The sequence below is a fragment of the Trichomycterus rosablanca genome, chromosome 4, assembly GCF_030014385.1.
Source record: "Trichomycterus rosablanca isolate fTriRos1 chromosome 4, fTriRos1.hap1, whole genome shotgun sequence".
Lineage (NCBI taxonomy): Eukaryota > Metazoa > Chordata > Actinopteri > Siluriformes > Trichomycteridae > Trichomycterus > Trichomycterus rosablanca.
This window is the reverse complement of record NC_085991.1, coordinates 16,970,838-16,996,327: the sequence shown is the minus strand read 5'-3', so window position 1 is coordinate 16,996,327 and position 25,490 is coordinate 16,970,838. Positions and strand designations below refer to the sequence as shown.

Genomic DNA, 25,490 nt, shown 5'->3' with positions numbered 1-25,490 from the left:
TATCAAACACAGTCCTGGACAATTTAGTGTCTCCAATTCACCTCACTTGCAAATTGTGTAGCACTGTCGCCTCACAGCAAGAGGGTCTTAGGTTTGATCCCCAGGTGGGGCGGTCCGGGTCCTTTCTATGTGGAGTTTTCATGTTCTCCCAGTGTCCGCGTGGGTTTCCTCCGGGTGCTCCAGTTTCCTCCCACAGTCAAAATACAGGCACGTGAGGTGAATTGGAGATACTAAATTGGCCATGACTGTGTTTAATATAACCTTGTGAACTGATGAATCTTGTGTGAAGATCAACTACCGTTTCCTGTCATGAATGTAACTAAAGTGTAAAACATGACGTTAAAATCCTAATAAACAAACAAAAGCTGAAACAGTAAATCGCTTGGTATCCTCTGTGCCAAAATGTCTGTTAAGTGGTGAAAAGGAAAGGCAACATTACAAAGTAATAAATCCTTTTTTATGGAATGTGTTACAGGCCTGAACTGCAGGAATGGATGTTTATTAATAAATGAAGTTGAGCAGACAAAACATTAAATATCTCAGGTTCATCCTGTCTGAAATAAAATTAAAGTAAATGTAAGAAACAGTGTTTTTTGTTAGGATTCGCTCAGCTATTACCTTTTTACTTTCGTTTTCCCCGTTTTGGCGTTTTGTTTTCATCCGCGTTTATTTATTCCCCGTTAGTCCGGTCGGGTTTTTGTTCTTGTTAGTGTTTGCGTTTGTTTTTCCTGTTTGGCTCCCTTCTCCCCCTAGCGGCTTGGAGCGGTACTGTTCCCGGAGTTCGCTGCGGAAGCCAGCCAATAGATCGCTGGAGGGCGGACTCTACTCACCTGTGCCTCGTTTACCACCTCATCAACCACTGCATATAAACGCCGGCTTTTCCTCTGCTCTTCGCCAGATTGTCTGCTTGCCACCGCGGTACCGTGACGTCTGACTCCTGAACTACACATTACTCTGTGAGTTTAGTACCTTGTTGCTATTCAAGCCTTTAAACCTTGTTGTTTTTTCCCCTGCTGTCTGCAGCCCAGCGATCCCCACACCACCTGGCTTCCCGGCTTACCTATCGTCTCCTGGATTTTGGCTCCTTCGCTCCTTGTGTCCTGGTTCCACTCCTACCTGCCTCTTCGTGTTCCTCCAGACCCTGGACTGCTTGGGACACCTTCCCGCACACCTGGATGAACACCACGGCTCCCCCTGTTCACCTCTCAGACACCCTGCGCCTTCTACCATCAGTACCGCCCCAGCCGCTTCCCCAGTGTTCTCCGTTGTTTGGTTCATTTAGTATTATCTTTTGTTTTGTTAATTCCAATAAAAGCCCCATTACCTACTTGTGGTTCTGACCTTTTTATGCATCTATTGTTTGGGTTCCCCTCTGCTACGGGTTCACTTGAAACCCCCCCCATAACAGTTTTTTATTATTAGCCTTTTTCATAATGTCCCAACTTTTTCTGATTTGGGGTTGTAGATAGCTGCTACGTCATATCAAAATTACAAAGTTTTGGCTGTAGAAACAATAAAAAACAACAATGACAAAATCAATCAAGCCAGTGCAGTTAATCACTGTTTACTCTGGTCTGTACAGCTGAATACTCAGTCTGTTAACTTTTGCTGTCATCTTTTTTGCCTCAAGCTCCATCAGGACTTTTTGCACAAATTCAAATGTGAATTGCAGTTTTTTAGGATACCTTAGGTTGAGTGCGTATATGAGCCCAAACAACATGGCAAAAGCCATTGCAACTGATGGCAACTCACTCAGGACCTCCGTTCGCTCGATTAATATCTTTATGGCTTTGGCTGGATGGAGAGGATCCTCGTTTGTGGAGACATATATTGCCATGGTTGCCTGATCCAGCTCCTCACACTCATTTTCCTGAATATCGTACAAAATAAAAAAAAACAGCAATATGAGGACAACTAGAAAAACACATGGACACAGACCAACAGTCTCCTTATATTTCCACTACTTGTACACTCAACATTTTATTGAAGAAGGAAGAAAATCTTTTAGTAACAAAGGCAGGTGATATTACAGTCTATGGGTGATATTTATGTAAGCATAGGTGAAAATCTGTCCTGTCAAAGATCTGTTCTCTTAACTGGCACAGAACTGCTTTAAACTACAGTACAGTGCACAATAGTCAAAGAATGATTCAGACAGCTGGACAGACAAACAGCTGATATAAGACAAGGAGTTCAGTCTGGGAGTATTTGGAGTTCAGGTTTAATGATATAGGTGGGCCAAACAACACAGAGCTGTGTACTCTGCCTACTCTATGTGGGGGTGTCCTGTAAACCCCTCTGCATGTGAGCTTCGGCTGCAGCGTCTGCTCTGATTTATGATTAAATACTCACCACTAGGGGTGTGCTATATCGTATCGTTCACGATAATACCGGTATATTTTTAAAACAATACAAAAAGTACCATATCGTAATAAAAGCGATATTCTGCGTACTTTACGTAATGACGTCACATAGTTACGCAAATGGCGTACGTTTGTTACGTGGATCATTTGGGTACAGTAACGAGTATGGTGGAATGCGGCTCTGTGGTGGAGGAGCTCGTTCCAAAAACTCCAAGTCCACCATAAATTAATCTTTGGCAACCCAAACCCCAACCATCGCTTTGCCGGCAACTTTTTTGCGGAAGTATTTCTGCAAGCAGGTTCACACAGCGCACCTCCACCAAACAGTGCAGGAATACTCTTAACATTAATGTCAACCACCAACACAGATGTAGTACTACTATTACTTAGTATTAATACTACTACTGTACTTATTAGTAATTGTGGCGCGCTCCAGTGTTGCCAGGTTGGGCGGTTATCCGCCAAACAATTTAATAGCAGTTAAATAACACTTCTATTTAAAAGAAAATACGGTAATCCATTTTAAAAAAGCTCCAGCATTGAAGAAGTTTATTAAAAGTAAAGTCAATTTTCAGTGCTGATTTGGCTTAATAGTGTTGGTCAGTCTGTATCATATTGTTGAAAGAAAATTTGTTTTCCATGCATTCACACTGGCATGTTCTGGGGTTTAAGTGTCATCATTACACATAAGTAGGCAGCCAAATGATAAAGTATTGCAAATGAATATCTTTGAAATTCTTTATCATAATGTTAAGATTGCTATATACAGTGTATCACAAAAGTGAGTACACCCCTCACATTTCTGCAAATATTTCATTATATATTTTCATGGGACAACACTATAGACATGAAACTTGAATATAACTTAGAGTAGTCAGTGTACAGCTTGTATAGCAGTGTAGATTTACTGTCTTCTGAAAATAACTCAACACACAGCCATTAATGTCTAAATAGCTGGCAACATAAGTGAGTACACCCCACAGTGAACATGTCCAAATTGTGCCCAAATGTGTCGTTGTCCCTCCCTGGTGTCATGTGTAAATGGGGAGCAGGGCTGTTAAATTTGGTGTTTTGGGTACAATTCTCTCATACTGGCCACTGGATATTCAACATGGCACCTCATGGCAAAGAACTCTCTGAGGATGTGAGAAATAGAATTGTTGCTCTCCACAAAGATGGCCTGGGCTATAAGAAGATTGCTAACACCCTGAAACTGAGCTACAGCATGGTGGCCAAGGTCATACAGCGGTTTTCCAGGACAGGTTCCACTCGGAACAGGTTTCGCCAGGGTCGACCAAAGAAGTTGAGTCCACGTGTTCGGCGTCATATCCAGAGGTTGGCTTTAAAAAATAGACACATGAGTGCTGCCAGCATTGCTGCAGAGGTTGAAGACGTGGGAGGTCAGCCTGTCAGTGCTCAGACCATACGCCGCACACTGCATCAACTCGGTCTGCATGGTCGTCATCCCAGAAGGAAGCTGACGCACAAGAAAGCCCGCAAACAGTTTGCTGAAGACAAGCAGTCCAAGAACATGGATTACTGGAATGCCCTGTGGTCTGACGAGACCAAGATAAACTCGTTTGGCTCAGATGGTGTCCAGCATGTGTGGCGGCGCCCTGGTGAGAAGTACCAAGACAACTGTATCTTGCCTACAGTCAAGCATGGTGGTGGTAGCATCATGGTCTTGGGCTGCATGAGTGTTGCTGGCACTGGGGAGCTGCGGTTCATTGAGGGAAACATGAATTCCAACATGTACTGTGACATTCTGAAACAGAGCATGATCCCTTCCCTTCGAAAACTGGGCCTCATGGCAGTTTTCCAACAGGATAACGACCCCAAACACAACCTCCAAGATGACAACTGCCTTGCTGAGGAAGCTGAAGGTAAAGGTGATGGACTAAACCCAATTGAGCACCTGTGGCGCATCCTCAAGTGGAAGGTGGAGGAGTTCAAGGTGTCTAACATCCACCAGCTCCGTGATGTCATCATGGAGGAGTGGAAGAGGATTCCAGTAGCAACCTGTGCAGCTCTGGTGAATTCCATGCCCAGGAGGGTTAAGGCAGTGCTGGATAATAATGGTGGTCACACAAAATATTGACACTTTGGGCACAATTTGGACATGTTCACTGTGGGGTGTACTCACTTATGTTGCCAGCCATTTAGACATTAATGGCTGTGTGTTGAGTTATTTTCAGAAGACAGTAAATATACACTGCTATACAAGTTGTACACTGACTACTCTAAGTTATATCCAAGTTTCATGTCTATAGTGTTGTCCCATGAAAAGATATAATAAAATATTTGCAGAAATGTGAGGGGTGTACTCACTTTTGTGATACACTGTATATATTTTTTTTACTTGTCAGGGAAAAAAAAAAGAGAAAAAAGCTTATTATTAGTATGCGGGTCTTCGTGATGTAATTCTACATGGCACTCACTGCCTGTATAGGTAAATAAATAAGTGACCACATAAAAAAAAGGTGTCAGTTTCTGTGCGACCCCTGTGTGAGCAATGGTCTCAGTCTGGCCACCCCTATGGAAATTGTCTGACTTCGCCATTACATTATTTTTACTGGAAAGACAAAATCAAGAAAAGTTGTGTAATTCTTACATACTTCCTACATTTTTTTACGATCTGTTAAATTATATTAATTCTAAATAAAACCTAAACATTATTTTTTTTTGCAATAGTGTTTTCTTGAAATAAATAAAATATTTTCAGTGTTTTGTTATATTGCCAAAAATATCGTTATCGCAAAAATAACCTGAAATATCGTGATATTATTTTAGGGCCATATCGCCCACTCCTACTCACCACAGCAAAAACTCAGGATGAAGTAGTACCAAAAATGTATATTCTGACTGGCTGATGTTGTTATTCTCAGTACAGTCAGAAAAACAAACCTCCATGCAAAAAAATTTGCTGATTATAAAAAATTTATGTTATATTCACATCGTGTGAAAGTTCTCATGAAAAAAAAAAAATATACAAAAAAACAGCAACTCGAAAGGTTCAGTGATAGGGTGGAGGGAACCAATGGTTCATTACATATGAAAAAGGTCTTTGAGTGTTAAATGTCAGTGAGAGAAATACCCATTACCTGGGATTCTTTAAAAAGATGATGAACAGGTTCACCAAGGTAGATCATTAGAGATTTCAGGATGCATTCTCTTCTGACATTGATGTCCACAGTCTGAGTATAAAGAATAACTGTTAATTTAAACTAATTACACAAAGGGACCATTAAGTTCAACTAATATTCAAGTTATTCATAGATACCTCATCCAAAATCTGCAAAGTTCTGGCAGTCTTCTCTTTTACAACTCCTCCTTTTCTCCTAATGACCTCCAGCAGCTTGCCAGTGTGTTTGTCCAATTCAGCGAAGAACTTTGTCTCCAGAGGAACTGTTGTAATTCGCAGAAACTCAGCATTGATCTTGAAAATGAAAGCAGAGCAAAACTAAATCACCAGTAGTGTCTATCATTTCCTACAAAAAAACTACATAAATGAATCAATCAGGCCTAATTTGTTTGAGTATGTCTGGGCTGTAAGCTAAGACATTTGCTCACATAGATGATGAAGAAAGAAACACACTTTTATACCTCCAAAATACATGAATAAGTAACTTGTGTATATGAGGTGTTTACCTCTTCCGTCTGAAAAAGTGCAGGCCATCTCTCCAAGATGTCTTCAATTCTTGGCTCCTTGTGCACAATTTCTTGTCTCCGGTATCCAAACGTCTTTGCCATCTTTTCTTTTACTGTTTGTCGATTGTTACTTTTCTGCAGTTCTGCCAAAAGTGAAACCCTTTCTTGTTCAAGGCTTTCTGGAGTCTCGCCACTTGGTAAGGATGGAAAATGATTGACCTCAGCTCGTCTAGGTCTCTTCAGATACTTTGCTGGGTAGGCTTCCTCTTGAGACTTGGATTTCAAGGGCCTTAAGTAGGGTCCTGTAGTTTGCCATTTTTACCTTGAGCCTTTGTTTCCATCCATAACTCACATTAAAAGACCCTGGTTCTCTCAGGCAGGGGTGCTTTCTTGTCAATGCCTCAGCAACATCGCTGAAGTCCACATCTGTAGGGTATGCTTTGTATGTATACATTTTTTCAGCCAGTTTCTCCAGTATGTCTGACAGCATTTTTGAGCTAGGTGTCAGTCTATATTGGCTTTTCATGTACTCAGCATTTCCCCTCTGGAGTTGAGATTCTGTGTCATATGAGAATAATGGGATTGGGAACACTTTTGGCCACTGCTGTTTTCTTAATATGTCTGAAGAAGAGCTGCTAAGAAGAACTGTGTCATCTGTGTGTGCAGAGCTTAAGGAGTCTTCTTCATTGTTCAAGCCAAGTAAAGGATAGCTACTCACTGTGGGATCAACTGGGTACAGGACAACAGTTGCATCATCGCTGTGTAATTTGACAACTTTAATAATTGAAAGATCCTTTATTACAGCTGTAGAGGTCAAATTCACAAATATGTTCCCAAAATCAGTGTCGTTGTACTGGAGCCTTATGTATCCTTCCAATTCACATGATCTCTTGATCTCCTCGATGAGCTCATCCACTGATCGTGGAATACCATTGTGTAGCTCCATTCTTATGCTGTTGTCTTTGTTTAAGATGACCAGCAATCTAACAGGTGCGATATTTGCCATGGTGCCCTGAGAGAAACAGTGTGTGAGACATGAAATGAGATAAAGGAAAGTTTTACAACACTTTTTAGAAATTGTCAATTCATACTTTATACTTTGTGAACTCACTGTATGAGATCCTTTTCTCAGCAGCCCTTTTGACAGATCCCTAACCTGTAACTATATAAAGTCCTTCCACTGTCTTGTTAAAACAGACCTTAAACATGTATGTATCTTTTAAGAGTAATCAGTCGCATTTCTCCAACCCTATAGTCAGCCAGTGGGTATGGATCAGTCAGTTCGTTTGGTTCAAGAAGTACTACCTCCTCTGTAGGACATGTTTTCAGTTCATAGGCTCTGTAATGTTCCCTGTACCAGGTACTCAGCTTTCTAACAATGAAAAGAAGCATATCCTTGACAACAATCATCTGGATGATTTCAGTAAATTCAGGCAGCCCTGCCAATGAGCCATGTGCAAGGATCATTCCAGTCCGGTATGTTAGGCTGTTGTAAGTTGCACTTTTAGCCAAGCACACACAATCCAAGTCAGGGTACCTCCGCTTAATAGCCAGTGTAATATCCTCCTTCAAAACATCCGTGGGAAGAGTTGAAACATTTTCTACCTCCAGGGGGGATTTAGGCAAGCTGCACATGTAAAGGTGATGTGCCATGAGAAACTGGTGCCTTTCTGCCAGGGACAGCAGCACATTTTTGAAGCAGTTTGTGTGCCGCACAACTCTCTTAAGGAAGCTGTGCTTTGCTTCGAAGCGCATTGTCCATAGTCCAACTAAAGGTCCAAACCGACAAATTAGCTGAGGGTAATGCTCCAAGAAATGGTGCTTTGGCAGAAAACCTGCCTCTGGAAAAATCTCTTGGAATCTCACTCTGTGTTCAGAGATCTTAAAGTTTAAATATGCTACTGATTCCTCAGTTTGAACTGGAGAAACAACAAGATCCACAATGTCTTTTAAATCGGCAAGGAGTTGCCAGGCTGGTTCATCAGGGGGCACTTTCTGTCCAAGCAGCAGTGGAAAAAATCTTAGTAAAGTCCAGTTTTCATGTGCGTTTCCACCAATTGTTTTCTTGGATGCATATGTCAGTGGAACAGGGTGAGGGCGGTTTGTTCTATCGCTCCATTTATAGGGAAAATCTACTATCACCTTATTCAAAATGGCCAGATTAAAATACCTTTTGGAAATTAATACAGTCAGACAAAGTGCTATTTCAACAGGAACTATTCCTTCAAACAAATCGTGTACAATGTCTGGAGGAAAACCAGTAGTAACATTAAAATAGGAAAGTTTTTTTGACAGAGCACATTTTCTCTTAACACCGTAATAGCTGCTCAAAGAATTTTCACCAACAATTTTAAGATGACTTGTGTGAATATCCTCAGTTCTCAGAGTGAAATCTCCAGCTCCAACGTCTTTGGCATAAAAATCTGATCTATCTGCTGTGCAAAATCTGCAGATGTATCTTCCAGAAAAATTTTCAACAAAACCAGCAAGAGAATGTGCTCCAAGGTTGTCTGCAACAACACACTGCACTGTGCCCTTTAATGTTTTTCCCAGCTTTTCCACAAAAATCCCATGTTGTTCTAATGTTATGAGATCATTTATCAAAGGCTCTAACACTTTGTCATAACCATATACTTTGACATCTTTGCTATTGATTAATGCAGCCAAATGTATATAGGACAACGAGGAGTGACAACCAGGTGGCAGATTGCCTAAAATCCAATACAAGGCACAGATTTTATGTTTTTTCCGTGATGTTCCAAGAGGATTACATATTTCAAAATCGTCAACATACAGAATTAAGGAAACTGCACAGTCTTTTGATAGGAGAGCGTTTCTTTCAAAGAGAAGTCCATCACAAAATGACCGATATACTTGTTTTTCATTTGCCTCTGGCTGATATTTCTCTTTCAAATTTATAGCCTTATTGAGTATATTATCACAATTGAGCAGTTGCTGCAGGGATTTCAATAAAGGTACATACTGAAAAGACCTTCCATTTTGACTGTCTAACACATATTCCACTGGCTGCACAACATTGAATTTTTTTCTGTAGTATGCCTTTCGTTTCCAAGCAGTAGACAGTGGACCCTGGTTTCCTATTGCTGCTTGAATGGGATTTGAGGTGCAAAGTACAGTTGCTAACTCTTTTACAAATGATTCATCAACTTGGCAACTGTGATCCTGTAAGAAGCGGATTATAGTCTTTTGGGTCAGTGGCACAGAGACAGTACGAATTAAATATTGTAGCTCCTCCAGCAGTTCATTCAAAGCTGCACTTGATACAAGAAAAACATTCTCCACCTTAAGTAAGACTGAAGCTAATTTTAGCTCAAACACTTTACTCAAATCTACTGAACTCTCATCAGAGAGTAAATCATTATCTAGCTGGTCATTGATGCCATCTTCAAATGATTCTACAATAGGATCATCAGAAAATTATCAACAGGTCTATCAACAACTCCCGGCTTTAAATCCTTAAATGTATGTGGAGTATGTTTTCTCCATTTGTGAGTATTGAAGGCTCCATAAAGATTTGTTTTGTATGAGCAACCAGCAAACATACAAGTCACAGATTCATGACTTTTCAAATGTTGCCCAATGTGTCGAAAATAATCTGTCTCATTAGGAAGTTGGTTGTTGTCACAAATGTGGCACTTGAATACTGAAAAACTATCCTTCTGTGTCGTTCGCTGAGCAGGATGGGATTTGCTTAGATGAGTCAGTAGAGCTTTCCATGTCTTGCATGTGCATGGACAATGCTCATATGTACAGGGGTAAGAATGACCCCGTCCATAATGCCGATGATCAAGTTTATAGTGTTTTAGAAGGTCATATCTTCTTGAATGTAAACTGCCACAGTCTTTACATTTCCACATTACGGGATTACTGAAAAGACATGAACTAGAAAAGAGAAAATACATTTGACTCACAGGGGAAACCAGACTAAGCTTTAAATTTACATTCGGTTTACACAATAAATCCAGTAGATAGATAAATCCAATTTATCTGATTTAATATTTTGTCCCAAATCAGAAGGTGGCCCAAATAGTCATACATTCCCATATAATGTAAACAGAACTTACCACAAGCAATAATCATTGACCAGATCTTCCAAACAGATTGCACTGCTTCCTTATTAAAATAGAGAAAATAGAGAAAGCATTTGTGGGTTTTTATTTGAAATTGAAGTGGATCATGTAGTTAAATATCTTTTTATTTTAAATAAGTCATTAATTCCTCTTAACAGATTCACATTATATTACAATTCTTTATTTCAATTCTGTAGTGGAGCAAGTAACATTACTCAAATGGACACAACTATACTAACCATAAAAAACGATAAAACGAGATATAAACCGCCATTTTCATATTCACCGAGTTATAAACCGCCATTTTCATATTCACCGAGTTATAAACGTTATTCATATTCACCGAGTTATAAACGTTATATTCATATTCACCGAGTTATAAACGTTATATTCATATTCACCGAGATATACACACGCATATTCATACCTATATTCACAGACCTACAAACTGCCATTTTCAAATTACAAATTAGGCGCCAACTGCACCCCTAACATTCGGTAAAAAACCGTAATAGTGCCGCTCTCAGCTACAGTTAAATAAACTTTTACGGTTTGTAGCTCACAAATAAGATTAGGTCGTGATAACATTTAACAGAGGAAATGCGTTTTATTTTGGTAATTTAGCTGTAACGATGCCTTTAGAAAGCTAACATTAGTTCACAAGCAGAAGGGTTGTTATAAAATAGGCCGACAAACAAACAACTTTAAGGTCCAAATAACAGCATATAAACTTAAACTAATGTTAATTATATAAAATTTTCATAAACTTTTTATAAAAGTTTTTTTTCTTACCAGTATCAATTTGGCTATTTCTCCTGAAGTGGTTGACACAACTGACGAAATTAACCGACAGGTCCGGGCGTGTTTGCGCATGCGCAAATCTTGCTCAAGCTAAAAACTTGCCCTGATTAAATGAATAATTGTAGTTTAAAGTCAATCTGACATTTTACACTGTATCAATATAAAAAAACAGGTACAAACTGTAGATATAAATTAAGAAGTCGAATTCAAACAATCAAACTAATAATTTTCAACTATTTTAATTAGAAAAAAAACATTAAATGAACGACAGCAATGTTTTACTTTTTACAGTGCAGTATACATCATTTTACTGTTTTCTGACAGAGTTGAAGCATTGCACTAATAATATACCATCACTAGTATCAATTTACTTCACCAGACTGTTATGTAGCTCAACTTAAGACCTACCTTTGATTTCAAATCAGAAACCCACTTTGGGTAGTTAATGTTAACATTGGGCCTATTATTATGCCAATAAAATCAAATAGACAGCTAAATAACATTTTCCTATTTATTCATCATTTTTTGTATGCTGTTCTATATCATAAAGCATTATATTTAGTCTTCTACATATATTAGTTTGTAATGTTAATTACCTAGCAACATTATTCCTCATTTGTAAACCTCAACTGTTGAAGTATAAATGCTTGCATAAAAATAACTCCTTGACTAAAGGTGACTTTTCCTACACAGCGTTTTGGCCAGGATGCTGTAATTATAAAATATTGTATGTTTGTATCTATTTTCAACACTACTGTGAGAGCTACTTGACATTCTCCTGCAAAATGTTTGTGCTCATGCTTTTTTTTCTTCAGGCTTTCACATCAAAATAAGTAAGATTTTAAATGAAACAAAACTAGTGAACCTGTCTAATTTGTAAACAGTAAAACTGTCTTTAAATTCTCTGTCTGTCTGTCTGCTGCAGTTTGTCTCCCTCCCCCTTCATTAAACATGACAAACGTCAGTAAACAGCTGGACAAGGCTTTGAAATCACGTATTACATGACTCATGAGTACAAAACATGTAGGCTATGCTTATGCTTGGATGCTCTTTGTATGAAACACTGTCATTAACTGTCTGTCTGATGCTGCGGGTCAGAGGAGAAGTGTGTAGCAGCAGTTTGGCCTGGCGCTCAGCACTGCATGAGTGCTAACCGGAGGAGGAGGAGGGAGGGGCAAGGCGGGAGCTTGTGTGCGCTGCGGATCAGATCGGGGCAGAATTCTCACAAGAACTCAAATAAATGCCCCTCAGATATCAAAACACTTTTGGGGGGAATTGATGACAGAGAGGGTAATTTTTATTTTTAAATATTGATGAATGTAGAAAAAAATTTGGCTCCAGCAGATAGGGCACTTTTCTCATCCAGGGCAAAAGGGCAGGTGCTTGAGCACCACTAGGGGTCTATCTGTGCACGTGCCTGTAAACTGATAAGAACAGATACTACACTTGATCTTAGCCAAAAGGCCGAGAAGCGATAATCCGAAATAGGCGCCGGGCCCTAACCTTTCGAGTGCCCGGACTAGCGGACGGCGCTGATCTGCCGCCTTCACGTCCACGCACCTTCTGTCATTCCAACAGCGAAAGAGCAGCTTCGCAAAGGCAAAGCCTTCAAAAAATAAGTTGAACTTGTCAACGTTCCTCTCCATGGAAATCTTTAGTAAAAGGCGAAAGTTTTGTACGTGAATGAAGAGAAACTCCAGCCCTGCTCACAAGTCGCCCGGGCCTCCATAGGCCACCGGCCGCTCAAGGAAGAGGGCTCGAGGTAGAGCGATGAAAACCTGCCTGCAGCAGGAGGGCCCTTGGGTCGTTGGGTGGGTGACGAGGCAGCAGCACAGCACAGCACAGCCTTTGCATGGAGAAACACAGGGTGAGGAAAAATTAAGTCTTTTATGTCTTTTTTTTTTTTAAGTAAAACGGAGGGAAAATGAAAAAGCGGGACAAAGGGGACTCCCAAGCGCAAAATGACAGAGGAAACCCCGGGCCTAGGCTAAGCTAAAGTCTAAGGCGCCGTACCCCTAATGCCAACAGTGCCCGGTCACCAGCGTTCGTCAATTTCTCTCTTTCGTTTGACCGTTTATGAGGGTGCACCGTGCCAGGAGGTAATGCAATACCCGGTCGATGCGTAGAGCGGACGGAGCAAGCCCCTCTTCCGACTCCTGGGCCTAAAAATCCATTTAATATATGTGTTCGGGTAGAGGACGTATCAGATATTAAACTGATAAGAACAGATTTTTTTTTATTTTATTTTTTTATTGAAAAACGTGCACATTTCAATTCATACTTACATTGCATTTCATTTAATTGCTTTACATTATTACATTATATTTAATTACATTTGGTGTTACTTACAGACATTTTGTGACTTTGTCTCACCCTAGTCCCACCACCACATCGTCAAGTTTCGATTTTGCAGTTTTTAACTTATTTTACCAGAATTTTGTTGTTCTTCTGGATCTTTGCCTACACTGCTTTGTTCCTTTCCCTGTTCTTTTAACCAGACTACTTTTTTGTACTTGTACAACACTTGTACAAAAAAGTATGGAAAAGGTTCGGTTGCCTCTTTACTGCCTGCTTTCGAATAAACTCGAATCTCCTCCCGCATAGTACTTTTTTCGCTTCAGATATTGCGATCCACAGTGTGGCTGATTCATTTGCTTTTGTACCCCAGAGGATCAGGTCTCGGTTTAATTGACTTTTGCGTTTTTCCGGCCACCATTTTGAAATTGAGTCCCAAAGCTGGGCCACCACTGGACATGACCACATGGCATGCTCCACGGTTTCTTCCCCTCCACACCCTAGTGGGCATCTCGGTGTACCACTATGCCCATGGCGGAACATTCTCTAACCGGTAATCTTCTCAAGGCCGTTAACCAATGTAGGTCTCTGCTCTTCCCGTCCAGCCACTTTGGCTGAAGTGCTTCCCAATCGATGTCTGTTCGTGGCTTTTCCAGATTCAGTCCTCCAATGTGTTCCTCCCTCCACCTTTCATACAGGCGTCTGTGGTTCATGATGAGCTTGTCTGACAGACACCATTTGTTGTTTCTTATAAGGCTTACTACTTTTTTGTAGTGTTCAGGGTAGTCCTCCGACCATGGTTCTGTGCCTCTCCAGGGGACCACCTTTCGCAAGCTGAAGCCCAGCCAGAATCTGGCAAGGAGCATCGCAATGTGACCTTCGTCACCTTGTGTCAATTTTGCTGCATTGGCCAGGTACAAGGCTGTTAGTTTTAAGGGGGCACACACTACTCCTCTCCCGCCTTTAGCTGTTTCCTGGTACATTATACATACTCTTGCTACCCACTCGCATCTTCCTCCCCATATGAAATCAAAAAATAGGCGTTCAAGTCGCCTCCCTGTCCAAAAGGGAACAGGAAACGCGTAGGCCAGGTGGACTAGGGTCGAGAAGACGTCGCTGTTTATTGCTGCCACTCTCCCTGTCGGAGATAAATCTCTTGTTGCCCATCTTTCTATTTTTTGTCTTACCTTTGCTAGTTTTGCTTCCCAGTTTTTTATAGCACTTCCCTCTTTCCAGAACTGCACTCCCAAGATCCGGATCCCATCTTGGCACATGGGAAAACCGCCTGGCACCTCCTGCCTACCTCGCCATGCGCCTATACCTAGTACTGTTGACTTTGCTTTGTTCACCCGTGCCCCGGTAGCCTTGGAAAATTTTATAAGTGTTTGCTCCACTATCTGGAAATCCCTTTCTGAACTCATGAAAAGGGTGGCATCATCTGCATATGCTGACACTTTGGCTTGCACACCTTTCCCACCTGGGATATGCAGTCCTACGAATTTGGGCTCCGCTCGTAGTCGGGCCATGAGTGGTTCAAGAAAGATGATGTACAGTAGTGGGGAAAGTGGACAGCCCTGCCTTACTCCACCTGCTTGTTCTACTCCTTCCGAATAGTATTTGTTCACGTTTACTCGGCGTGTAGCGCCCTTGTAGAGGAGGGGCACCCATGACACATATGAAGGGCCAAACCCCATTTTATTGAGGGTAGCGAACAGAAACTGGTGGCTGACACGGTCGAAAGCCTTTTCCTGGTCTAGTCCCAGGATTGCTAAAGGCAGATTGCGTTGCTGTGCCCAGGCTATTGCATCTCTAACCAGTGAGATATTCAGGCTGTGCGACCATCCTGGTACGCCGCACGCTTGGTCTGGGTGCACTACTGTACCGATCACGCTTCTCAGACGCAGCGTCAAAACCTTTGCCAAGATCTTGTAGTCGGTCGTGAGGAGCGTGATCGGCCTCCAGTTGGCCAGATCTGCCCTGTCACCCTTCTTATGCAGAAGGGTAATATGCCCTGTCCTCAACGATGGTGGGAGAATTCCCTCCTTTATTGCCTCCCTATAGATCTGCATGAGGTCCGGACCCACAACCGACCAGAAAGCTCTATACCACTCTGCCGGCAGTCCGTCGCCCCCTGGGGCTACCCCACCCTTCAAGGTGGCAATGGCCTGCTCTAATTCATTTTCTGTGATGTCGGCCTCCAATTTTGCACGATCTTCCTGAGTAAGTTCTTGACTAATGCCCTTAAGGAAACTGGCTGCCTCCTGTTCATCTGTAGACCTCTCCCGGAAAAGGTCTTTGTAAAAGGTTGTCGCCACTTTGAGCATTTCCTCTTTAGATGTTATTAGCTGATCCCCTAATTTAAATCTACTCATGTGGGCTCTTTTTTGCCACGTTCGTACTGTGTTGAAAAAGTAGCGTGTTGGCTGCTCATCAAAGAGCAGTTTTTGTTGACCTGCCAGACCGCAAAAACACCTCGCCTCTGTGGTGAAGTGCTCTTTTAGATTCATTCTAGCCACCCTGCTTCCTTCTATATTGCCTTCCCTCCATGCACCCTGCAAGACCTTTGACCATCGGGCTACCCTCTCCCTTTCCTTTCTTGCCTTCTGCCGTCCCCACTGTTGGCAGAAATCCTGCACCTTGACTTTCAAGTGTTCCCACCATTCTGCCCATGTCTTGTAAAGCCCTCTCAAGGCCTGCCACCCAACATAAAGCGACCTAAAGGTCTGGCAGAAGTTTTGATCCTGTAGGTATGTTACGTTTAGTTTCCATAGACCTGGTCCTCTCCTTCCCTTTCCTATCCTTACCGAAGTGCTCACTAGGCAGTGGTCTGTACACCAATGTGGCTCTACTTTGAAACTGTCAACCTTTGTGTCTTCCTGTACCATTATGTAATCCAATCGTGAGGCATTTCCTCTCGAATTCCTCCATGTTGCTCTCCCCCTATCTTCTGATGTTTTTGCAGTGTCTATAAGCCTGGCCCCTTTTAGAATTTCCTTCAGCTCGTTCTCCTCTTCTAAGTTGGTATTCAGGTCCCCCCCTACCCACAGGACTCTGTTGGTTTGAAGGAGTGGCTCTAGCTCTCGAAAGAAGCTCTTTTCCTACTTCGAACGCTTACTTCTTCTTTTGTTCTCCAGCTCCTTTCCGACTGATTTTTCCTTCATTGTTTTCCTTTCCGCTCTCCTCCGAACTTAGGGACTCTATTTCACTTTCCAGGCCCAAGAAGCTGTATAGTTTTGCCTTTGTTCTCATTTTCTTGACCCATTCGTCCTTTGTTATTCTGTCTCTTTCCTTATCCGTTTGGTGTGTTCCTTTTTTGCTCCTTTTTGCCTTGCCACTTTGTCCTTCTTCCTTGCTTGGGATTCGTCGCCTTGTTGGACCTTGCTGCTCACATTCCATTTCGGTTGTTGTCTCATCAGCATTTCTCCTCCGTGGATCCTTGTGGTGGTGTTTATTCTGGTTATTGCCTTTGTCTGTGTTCTCTTTCTCCACTCTTTCTCCCCAAGTTAGTGAGCTGTGGCTGGTTGTAGGATCTGTCGATGTTTCGGTGTCTTGTGGTTCTGCAGGGTTGGTCTCCGACTCCTTTCCCTCTTCAGATTCCATTGTTTCCTCCACTATTGCATCTCCTTCTCCCTCCTCTGCTTCCGCCTGCTTCTCTGTCAAGGCCTCACCCTCTCCAGTCTGATTTGTTGTTTTTCTGCCCAGTGCCTGCGTATAATCTTCATCCTCCATTCTTGGGTTTCCAGAAAACAGGCTTGCGAAAGTGTTGTCCCTTAATGGACAGCCCCGATACAGGTGAGCCTCGCTCCCACAAAGGCTACAGGTTCGGGGTGCTGTGCAGTTCGCCGCTATGTGTCCCTCCTGCCCACAGAATCTGCATCTGAGGCCCTGGCAGGAATCTTTGGTATGACTCAGAGCCCCACAGCGCCTGCAGTAGATCGGTTGACCTGGGTAATGCAGATATCCTCTGTGTGGACCGATAGCAAAGCTGCCAGGTTGGTGTTGAATGCCTTCAGCCGGATCCTCCCTCAGCAGAACGTTGTAACGTCGCCTTCCAGTCCAAATTCCAAAACGATCCTTCAGCCTCTCGCCAGTTGAAACTGATGCACAATACCTTGATAAGAAGGCCCGGATATTTTCTTCCTCCACGTAAGGGTTGTAGAGGTGAACAATCATTGGGATTTCTTCATTGGCAAACAGCGGCGCAGCTCTAATTCCTAGAAGTGCAGGATGTTCAAGGTCGCTGCTGCACTTACTGAAAAGCTTGTGGCAATCTTGAAGCGATACCATTGTAACATCGATGAATCCCGCTGATGTTGAGAAATCTTGTAAGCAGAAGACCACTTCTGTTTCCACGTTGCATAATCCTCATAGTATCCGGATCACCACCCAATCTTGTCCAAAACGATTCTTTACTTCCTCTGACGCATCTCCACAAAGCTCGAATCTGACCGTATTTCGAAGCCGCACCACTCGGGCCGGCCTGTTCGCTCCGTCTCTCGACATCACACTTGATCTTAGCCAAAAGGCCGAGAAGCGATAACCCGAAATAGGCGCCGGGCCCCGGGCCCCGGGACTAGCGGACGGCGCTGATCTGCCGCCTTCACGTCCACGCACCTTCTGTCATTCCAACAGCGAAAGAGCAGCTTCGCAAAGGCAAAGCCTTCAAAAAATAAGTTGAACTTGTCAACGTTCCTCTCCACGGAAATCTTTAGTAAAAGGCGAAAGTTTTGTACGTGAATGAAGAGAAACTCCAGCCCTGCTCACAGGTCGCCCGGGCCTCCGTAGGCCACCGGCCACTCAAGGAAGAGGGCTCGAGGTAGAGCGACGAAAACCTGCCTGAAGCAGGAGGGCCCTTGGGTCGTCGGGTGGGTGACGAAGCAGCAGCACAGCACAGCACAGCACAGCCTTTGCATGGAGAAACACAGGGTGGGGAAAAATTAAGTCTTTTATGTCTTTTTTTTTTTTTAAGTAAAACGGAGGGAAAATGAAAAAGCGGGACAAAGGGGACTCCCAAGCGCAAAATGACAGAGGAAACCCCGGGCCTAGGCTAAGCTAAAGTCTAAGGCGCCGTACCCCTAATGCCAACAGTGCCCGGTCACCAGCGTTCGTCAATTTCTCTCTTTCGTTTGACCGTTTATGAGGGTGCACCGTGCCAGGAGGTAATGCAATACCCGGTCGATGTGTGGAGCGGACGGAGCAAGCCCCTCTTCCGACTCCTGGGCCTAAAAATCCATTTAATATATGGTCCTCGGGTAAAAGACGTATCAGATATTAAACTGATAAAAACAGATTTTTTTCTTTCGAAAAAGTTTTTATTGTCACCATTTTTACATTTTAAAACATCTTTCTTTTACAATTTTAAAACACATCTTCACATAAAAACAATAAAAACATACTTTATACATATTCTTAAAAGCTTTTGTTCACATAAAATGTCCACACAGGTAAAAGAACATTTAAAAGCTTCTTTCAGTATGTTAAAGGTTCATTTTGTTTTTAAAAGTGAAGGGTAATATCGGTTTTAAAAAAAACGATAAATGTCCAATAAAAGTCCAGGTAAAACAACGCAGGTAAAACACGCTCCTCTGTGCAGGACCGGGGTGAGTCCTCGTCCTCCTTGCACCACCCCGCTCCTTCGTTGAAACCGATGTCACGTTCTGCAGCTCAGCGGAGATCCTCACCCTGTGCCTGATGCTCCGTCCTTCTCGTGATCAGTTGGCGGTGCATTGACGGGAGCCATCGCCCGTGGTGGTCTGGACCCCCCTGCGTGTGACCCCAGCCCCCTCCTCCGATTGGCGACGCACAGCACCTCCTGCCGCGACGATGTTGCCAGCCGCTCCAACGCGTGCAGGGGCACCGTCACTCGCTTCCCCACCAACAGGTCGCGGGAGGTCCACAAGGCGGCTGTCACGCTGGTAAGGGTGAGCCAGAGCGTGGTGAACTCCGCGGCTGGCAATTTTTCTAAGCCCTGACCCACCCCGTTCACCGCTAGCCGGTAAACTCGCGGGTGGACCTCCCTGCTGGTAGGCTCGGGCATTGTAGCGGGCCGGTTCTGGCCCACAGGTCCCTCGCCACGCTGCACTCCCAGAGCACATGCCGCACGGTCTCTGGCTCGCCACACCCAAACCGTGGGCACGTGGGGTTTGACGCCATTCCCCGGGAGTGCATCACGGCCCTGGCCGGGAGGATCTCATGAGCCGCCATCCACAACAGATCTTTGTGCTTGTTCGGGAGGGCGGGGTGGGCTGCGTTCCTCCACACTTGTCTGGCCTCGCTCAGACTGAGGCCTGGGACGGGACTCACTTTTTCCCGGTCCTGCACAAAGGAGACGATAGAATGTGCGTTAGTTAAAATGGTGACATCTACATTTTCTAAAACATATTTCTTTAAAAACTTTCTGATAAAACCATATTCTTTTGGTAAGTTAAAAGCAACTGGAGTTCGCAGATCAGGAGTTAAAATATGCAGGGTCCTCAGGTACGACCCCATCCAGAATTTCACCATGGTTGCCGTCTTATTCTCTCTGGATGGGGTCGTCGCATACGCCATGTGCAGGGCGGTGAATTTGCTTGTTAAAAACAGGTGGGGGTCTGGGAGCCCCTTCCCTCCATTTTCGGGTCTTTTCTTCACTATTTCTCTTCGGAGTCGCTCCCACTTGGACCCCCACAGGAAATAAAACATCGCCCTCTCCATCTGTAAAATAAAACGTCTGGGGGAACTAAAAACAGAACACAGTAATAAAACCAGAGGTAAAATCACATATTTGATTATTAAAATCTTTCCCTCAATGGTCAGTCGTCGTAGTCTCCATAACCCCAGTCGTTGCCTAACTTTCCCTAGCTTTTCTGTCCGGTTTCCCCGTCCTCCACCCTCTTTGTCGAACTTAATGCCTAAAATCTTCAAATCAGCTTCTTTATAATCTACGTCCAGGTCTGGTCTTTAAGTCACCCCATGGTCCAAAGAGCTGGGCCTCGGACTTGCTCCTATTGAGCTTGGCGCCCGAGGCCCGTCCGTACCAGTCAGTCAAGTCGAGTGCTCTTTGGGCCGATAAAACGTCCGTACATAAAAGGGTAACGTCGTCCATGTATAGTGTGCACGTTGCCGTCAGTCCACCTGGCAGTCTAAGTCCTGTGATCCATTGGTCCCTTCTCAAGATCTGTGCCAGTGGTTCGATGCAAGCAACGAACAGGAGCGGGGATAATGGACACCCCTGGCGAACGCCAGAGTGAATATTGATCGCTTTTGTGAGGTGCCCATTTACCAGAATTTTGTTGTGGATATCGTTATACAGCAATCCCACCCATTTTATAAACCTCCCTGGGAAGCCCATTTTTTGCAGTACCTGGAACAGGTACTGGTGCGAGACCCGATCGAAAGCTTTCTCAAAATCTAAATTTAGAACCAACAGCCGGATGTTTCTGTCTCTCGCAAAACAGATGGCTTCTCGGACCAGCACTAGGCTGTCCGTGATCCTCCTCCCGGGCACGGCACAGGCTTGATCCGGGTGGATCAGGTCCTCTAAAACAGTCGACATTCGACTCGATAAAAGCTTGTTAAAAGTTTACAATCAAAATTTAAAAGCGTTATAGGTCTCCAGTTCCTAATGTCAGTCTTGTCTCCTTTTTTGTACAACAAAGAAACTATCCCTATCCTAAAACTGTCCGGGAGTCTGTCCAGTCCTTGAAGTTTGTTAAAAACAGTCAATAAATCATGTGCTAAAATATCCCAGAAGGTTTTATAAAATTCTAAAGGGAGCCCATCTCCACCTGGGAACTTCCCTTGTTTAAAACCTTTAAAACATTTCTGCATTTCTAAAATGTTGAAATCTTGGGATAAAAGCACATTTTCATTTTCAATTATTTTGTCTAAAAACTGTAAAACCTCTTCAAGTGTCTCTATTTGCACGGTTTTTTCATCGTAAAGATCTTCATAAAATTTCTCAATCACATTTAAAATTTTCTTTGTGTTGTTTAAAACCTCCCCTCCTTCATTTAAAACAGTGATTGATCTTTCTTTTCCTGTTATTTTCTTTAAAAAATACCTCGTGCACTTTTCTCCTTCTTCTATGTCTTGCTCCCGACTTCTTAAAATAATTCCTTTTGTTTTAATATTGGTTAAAACTGACATTTCTTTTTTGACCTCTTTAATTTCCTCACTAAAATCAAAACCAGCGTTTAAAAGGTTAAAATATCTCTGCAGTCGTTTTTGCAGCCCCATCATGCGTCTCTTCTCCCTTTGTTTTTTCTCCTTACCTTTTCTTTTAAAAAACCGTCTTGTCCTGTCTTTTACCATCTCCCACCACTGTGCTCGTGTATCGTACAAGTCTTGGAGGGTCTGCCAGAGGCCGAACTGTTCCCTGTACTCCCTGATGATCTCCTCGTCTTCTAACAGGGAACAGTTCAGCCTCCACAGCCCTCCGCCTATCGTCACACCTGTGGGGAGCAAAAGAGTGCAAGACAGCATGCAGTGATCCGTAAAGGAAAGGGGGGTTAATCTAGCATCGTTGGGTGGGCAGCCCCTTGTAAAAATGTAATCTATCCTCGAGGCTCTGGAGGCTCTAAAATCTCTGATTAAAGCCTGCAATAAAACCGATGATTTATCTACTTTAAAATCTTCCCCTGCCCCTTTCCTGTCTGCTCTAGATAAAACACAATTAAAATCCCCTCCCACGACTAAAGGAACCCTCCCCAGCATGTGGGGCTGCAGGTCCTCTAAAAGATCGTTCCTGTCATTTTTGTCATTAAAACCATAAACGTTAAGAATGTTAAAATCCCTTCCTAAAAATGTCAGATTTGCTAAAAGCGCCCGTCCGTCTCTCACCACCGTGCTGCCCTTTACCAAGATATTGGGATTTTTTTATTAAAATGGCAACACCGTCGGCCCGGCTGTAGTGCGAGCCGCTCCAGAGAGAGGGACCCGCAGCCCAACGCTGCTCCCAATCTCTGTATGATTTCAAGAACGGCAAAGCACACTCTTGCAGTAAAAACACATCTGACTTCAAGTCATTTAAAAGGGACAGAACACTCTGTGCTCTCAAAGCTGCTCTCACGCTTCTCACATTGATGGTGGAGATCGTAAGAGACATGAGCACTATAGGTTAAAAACAGGCGTGAACATTAAAACCACAGAGATACGGTTAAAAGCCAGTTAAAATCACCCTATTTCTTGTGACACCTGCTCCTCCTTGATCTTCATTAAATTGAAGTGTGAGGGGTCGCAGGTGTCCCGCGCGTCCCGGCATGCTGAGCACTGCTCTAACATGCTTTTCGGCGTGGATGATTTTAGCTGGAGGCGCAGAAAGGATACCTCACTTGGGGATCCACCGGGCCACAGCTGGTTCAGGTCCTCCGATGAGGAGCTACCTGACCGCTCTGTGGCCCGCTGTTTCTTCTCTGCCAGGTCCGGCAGGGGAGATCCCGCAGGTCTCTTCAGCACCTGAGCGCTAGGGAGCGAGAGTCAGTTCCCCCACTCCACTAGCAGTCACGCTCACCTCCGGCACCATCTCCATAGAGGAAGGGGTTGAGTCTTCCTCTTCCTCTACATTATCATCATCATCATTATCACCATCATCATCATTTTTCTGTTCCTGTTCCTCAGAGGGAGGGACCTCAGTTACCTGTTCCGACCCTGCCTGGCCATTTGCTCCGCCTTCCAGTTCTTGGCCCACTCCTGAGGCTGGCTGGGGATTAGAATTTCCCGCCAAAATCTCAGGGCCCGCCTCCTTTTCTTTGTCTCCCTGGGCTTGTGTTTGGGCGGCCATGTTGTCGCTTTTCAGCTTGTTGGCAAATTATTTTGGGCAATCCCTGAAGATATGGTTAGAGTCACCACAGAGATTGCACCTCCTGCCATTGAGACACTGCTCGTACGTGTGCCCAACTTCTCTACACTTTCCACACACTGTCTCTTGGCATGCTTCAGCTAAATGCCCAAACTTGCCGCATTTGCGACAGAGCTTTGGCATGCCCTGGTAGAAAATGTAGCCACGGTTCTGTCCCAGCACTATCATGGAAGGCAAATGACTCAGGCCAAGGTAACCGTTTTGATCTTCCCATTGTTTTATGGGAATTCTCCAAGTACAGTTCCATATGCCGTCTTCGTCAACTACCCTTATAGGCTGTCCTGTAACCATGCAATATCTTGTTAGCCAGGTGCAAATGTCCTCTCCAGTCACAGTTTCATTAAACATTTTCACAAACACCATCCTCCTTGAATTGTCAGAAAGTTTATCCACAATGAACATGGAGAACTGGCTCTTAGCGTCCTCAAAACGTTGCCAAAAACATCTAAGCAGAATAGCGGTACAAAAACTCACATCAAAACCTTTGTTGCCAGGCAGGGTCAGAATACAGTTTATTTCGATTGGTTTAAAGTTTAAGGTTTTTTGGATTAACTTCCTGGAGAAATCCAGTCTGGACATCTCCAGAAGCTTACCATCAACGAGCAGCCGACATGCTTGGAGGCACCAACAGCCAACCAAGCAACTAAAAACACTAAAACAATAAATACTAAAATCAAAGCTAAAGGAGCTAAAAAAGGAAAAAGAAATTGCACTTACCTGCTAGGTTGGTTTCTTATCTCACCAAGGCGTCCTGTAACTAGTGGGAATTAAAGCCTACTACACAAGACTCAAAACCCAACAATAGAACCAGTGCAATATCTCCTAAGACACTCAGGAGTCGATCACTGTCCCGCCCACTTGAACTTAGCCAAAAGGCCGAGAAGCGATAACCTGAAATAGGCGCCGGGCCCCGGGCCCTACCTTTCGAGGGCCCGGACTAGCGGACGGCGCTGATCTGCCGCCTTCACGTCCACGCACCTTCTGTCATTCCAACAGCGAAAGAGCAGCTTCGCAAAGGCAAAGCCTTCAAAAAATAAGTTGAACTTGTCAACGTTCCTCTCCACGGACATCTTTAGTAAAAGGCGAAAGATTTGTACGTGAACGAAGAGAAACTCCAGCCCTGCTCACAGGTCGCCCGGGCCTCCGTAGGCCACCGGCCGCTCAAGGAAGAGGGCTCGAGGTAGAACGACGAAAACCTGCCTGCAGCAGGAGGGCCCTTGGGTCGTCGGGTGGGTGACGAGGCAGCAGCACAGCACAGCACAGCCTTTGCCTGGAGAAACACAGGGTGGGGAAAAATTAAGTCTTTTATGTCTTTTTTTTTTTTTTTTAAGTAAAACGGAGGGAAAATGAAAAAGCGGGACAAAGGGGACTCCCAAGCGCAAAATGACCGAGGAAACCCCGGGCCTAGGCTAAGCTAAAGTCTAAGGCGCCGTACCCCTAATGCTAACAGTGCCCGGTCACCAGCGTTCGTCAATTTCTCTCTTTCGTTTGACCGTTTATGAGGGTGCACCGTGCCAGGAGGTAATGCAATACCCGGCCGATGCATGGAGCGGACGGAGCAAGCCCCTCTTCCGACTCCCGGGTCTAAAAATCCATTTAATATATGGTCCTCGGGTAGAGCACGTATCAGATACTAAACTGATTTTGTTTTTTTTTAGAAAAATAAAACTGTAAATGCGCATTTGTTGTTGTCCGTTTATTTCCTGGGTTTCCCGTTTAGATTGTATTTGTAAAACCAGTTGTTTCTTAATTTGATTTACCCTTAAGTGTTATGGATTTTTCCCCCTAGACTGGGTCGTAACATGGGTAAACATCCCAGTGTATTGATTTCATAATTTTTGCCAGTGGTTGTAAGAATTCCATGATTAAATTCTTGTGTAAAATATAGGCGTACATAAGTTGGTTTTGTGAGAGACACATTGGTGAGTGCTAACCCTATTGCAAAATATTTTTTCTTGTATTGCATAGCTGTTCACAGAACAGAAGTTTTATACATAACCAGGACATCTGTTTACTGTTAGATTACAGTTTTCACCTCCAATTTAGGTTGTTTGATCAGGCCATTTCACTATACCAACGCTCAGAACTTAACCCCTGCCAGAAAATCCTCTGCAAAAAAGGAACAGTGGAAAATATGTCTTGCTTCAGAGAAACATGACATGTTGGTTAATGACAGACCTGCGAGCAGTAACTATGAAGCTGGAGAAACTATTTCAGCGAGAGGCTCAAACAGCCAGTATGATAACACTTATTCAGAGCACAAGAAAGGAAGACAGTGTGTAGTTGAGGAAGCTTCTGACAAGGTTAACATGCTGGTTGAAGATAGGAAGAGAAATGCCAGTAGTAATAGTACATACTATATGGAAATGAATAAGATTTCAGGGAGCGCCTCATTCAGCCAATCTGATTGCAGGTTTTCAGAATACAGCAGAGGAAGCCAATGTGTGGCTAATT

General features: G+C 43.6%; 1 long non-coding RNA gene, 5 other non-coding genes and 2 pseudogenes across 6 annotated transcripts; 1 reads left to right on the top strand and 7 right to left on the bottom strand.

The window, feature by feature from the left end:
* The first annotated feature begins 668 nt into the window (after positions 1-668).
* LOC134311426 (uncharacterized) lies at positions 669-1,327 on the top strand. The gene is made up of 2 exons (XR_010011418.1): positions 669-918; positions 1,024-1,327. It is a non-coding gene; the product is annotated as an uncharacterized LOC134311426 (long non-coding RNA).
* Positions 1,328-12,188: 10,861 nt separating this feature from the next.
* On the bottom strand, positions 12,189-12,379 carry LOC134312649 (U2 spliceosomal RNA). The gene has a single exon (XR_010011609.1). It is a non-coding gene; the product is annotated as a U2 spliceosomal RNA (small nuclear RNA).
* A 111-nt stretch (positions 12,380-12,490) lies between these two features.
* On the bottom strand, positions 12,491-12,605 carry LOC134312990 (U5 spliceosomal RNA). Its single transcript, XR_010011899.1, has one exon. It is a non-coding gene; the product is annotated as a U5 spliceosomal RNA (small nuclear RNA).
* A 375-nt stretch (positions 12,606-12,980) lies between these two features.
* LOC134312637 (U2 spliceosomal RNA) lies at positions 12,981-13,167 on the bottom strand. Its single transcript, XR_010011605.1, has one exon. It is a non-coding gene; the product is annotated as a U2 spliceosomal RNA (small nuclear RNA).
* A 4,672-nt stretch (positions 13,168-17,839) lies between these two features.
* On the bottom strand, positions 17,840-17,954 carry LOC134312982 (U5 spliceosomal RNA). The gene has a single exon (XR_010011892.1). It is a non-coding gene; the product is annotated as a U5 spliceosomal RNA (small nuclear RNA).
* A 381-nt stretch (positions 17,955-18,335) lies between these two features.
* LOC134312635 (U2 spliceosomal RNA) lies at positions 18,336-18,511 on the bottom strand (annotated as a pseudogene).
* A 5,530-nt stretch (positions 18,512-24,041) lies between these two features.
* LOC134312985 (U5 spliceosomal RNA) lies at positions 24,042-24,156 on the bottom strand. The gene has a single exon (XR_010011894.1). It is a non-coding gene; the product is annotated as a U5 spliceosomal RNA (small nuclear RNA).
* A 379-nt stretch (positions 24,157-24,535) lies between these two features.
* LOC134312643 (U2 spliceosomal RNA) lies at positions 24,536-24,711 on the bottom strand (annotated as a pseudogene).
* Positions 24,712-25,490: the final 779 nt, after the last annotated feature.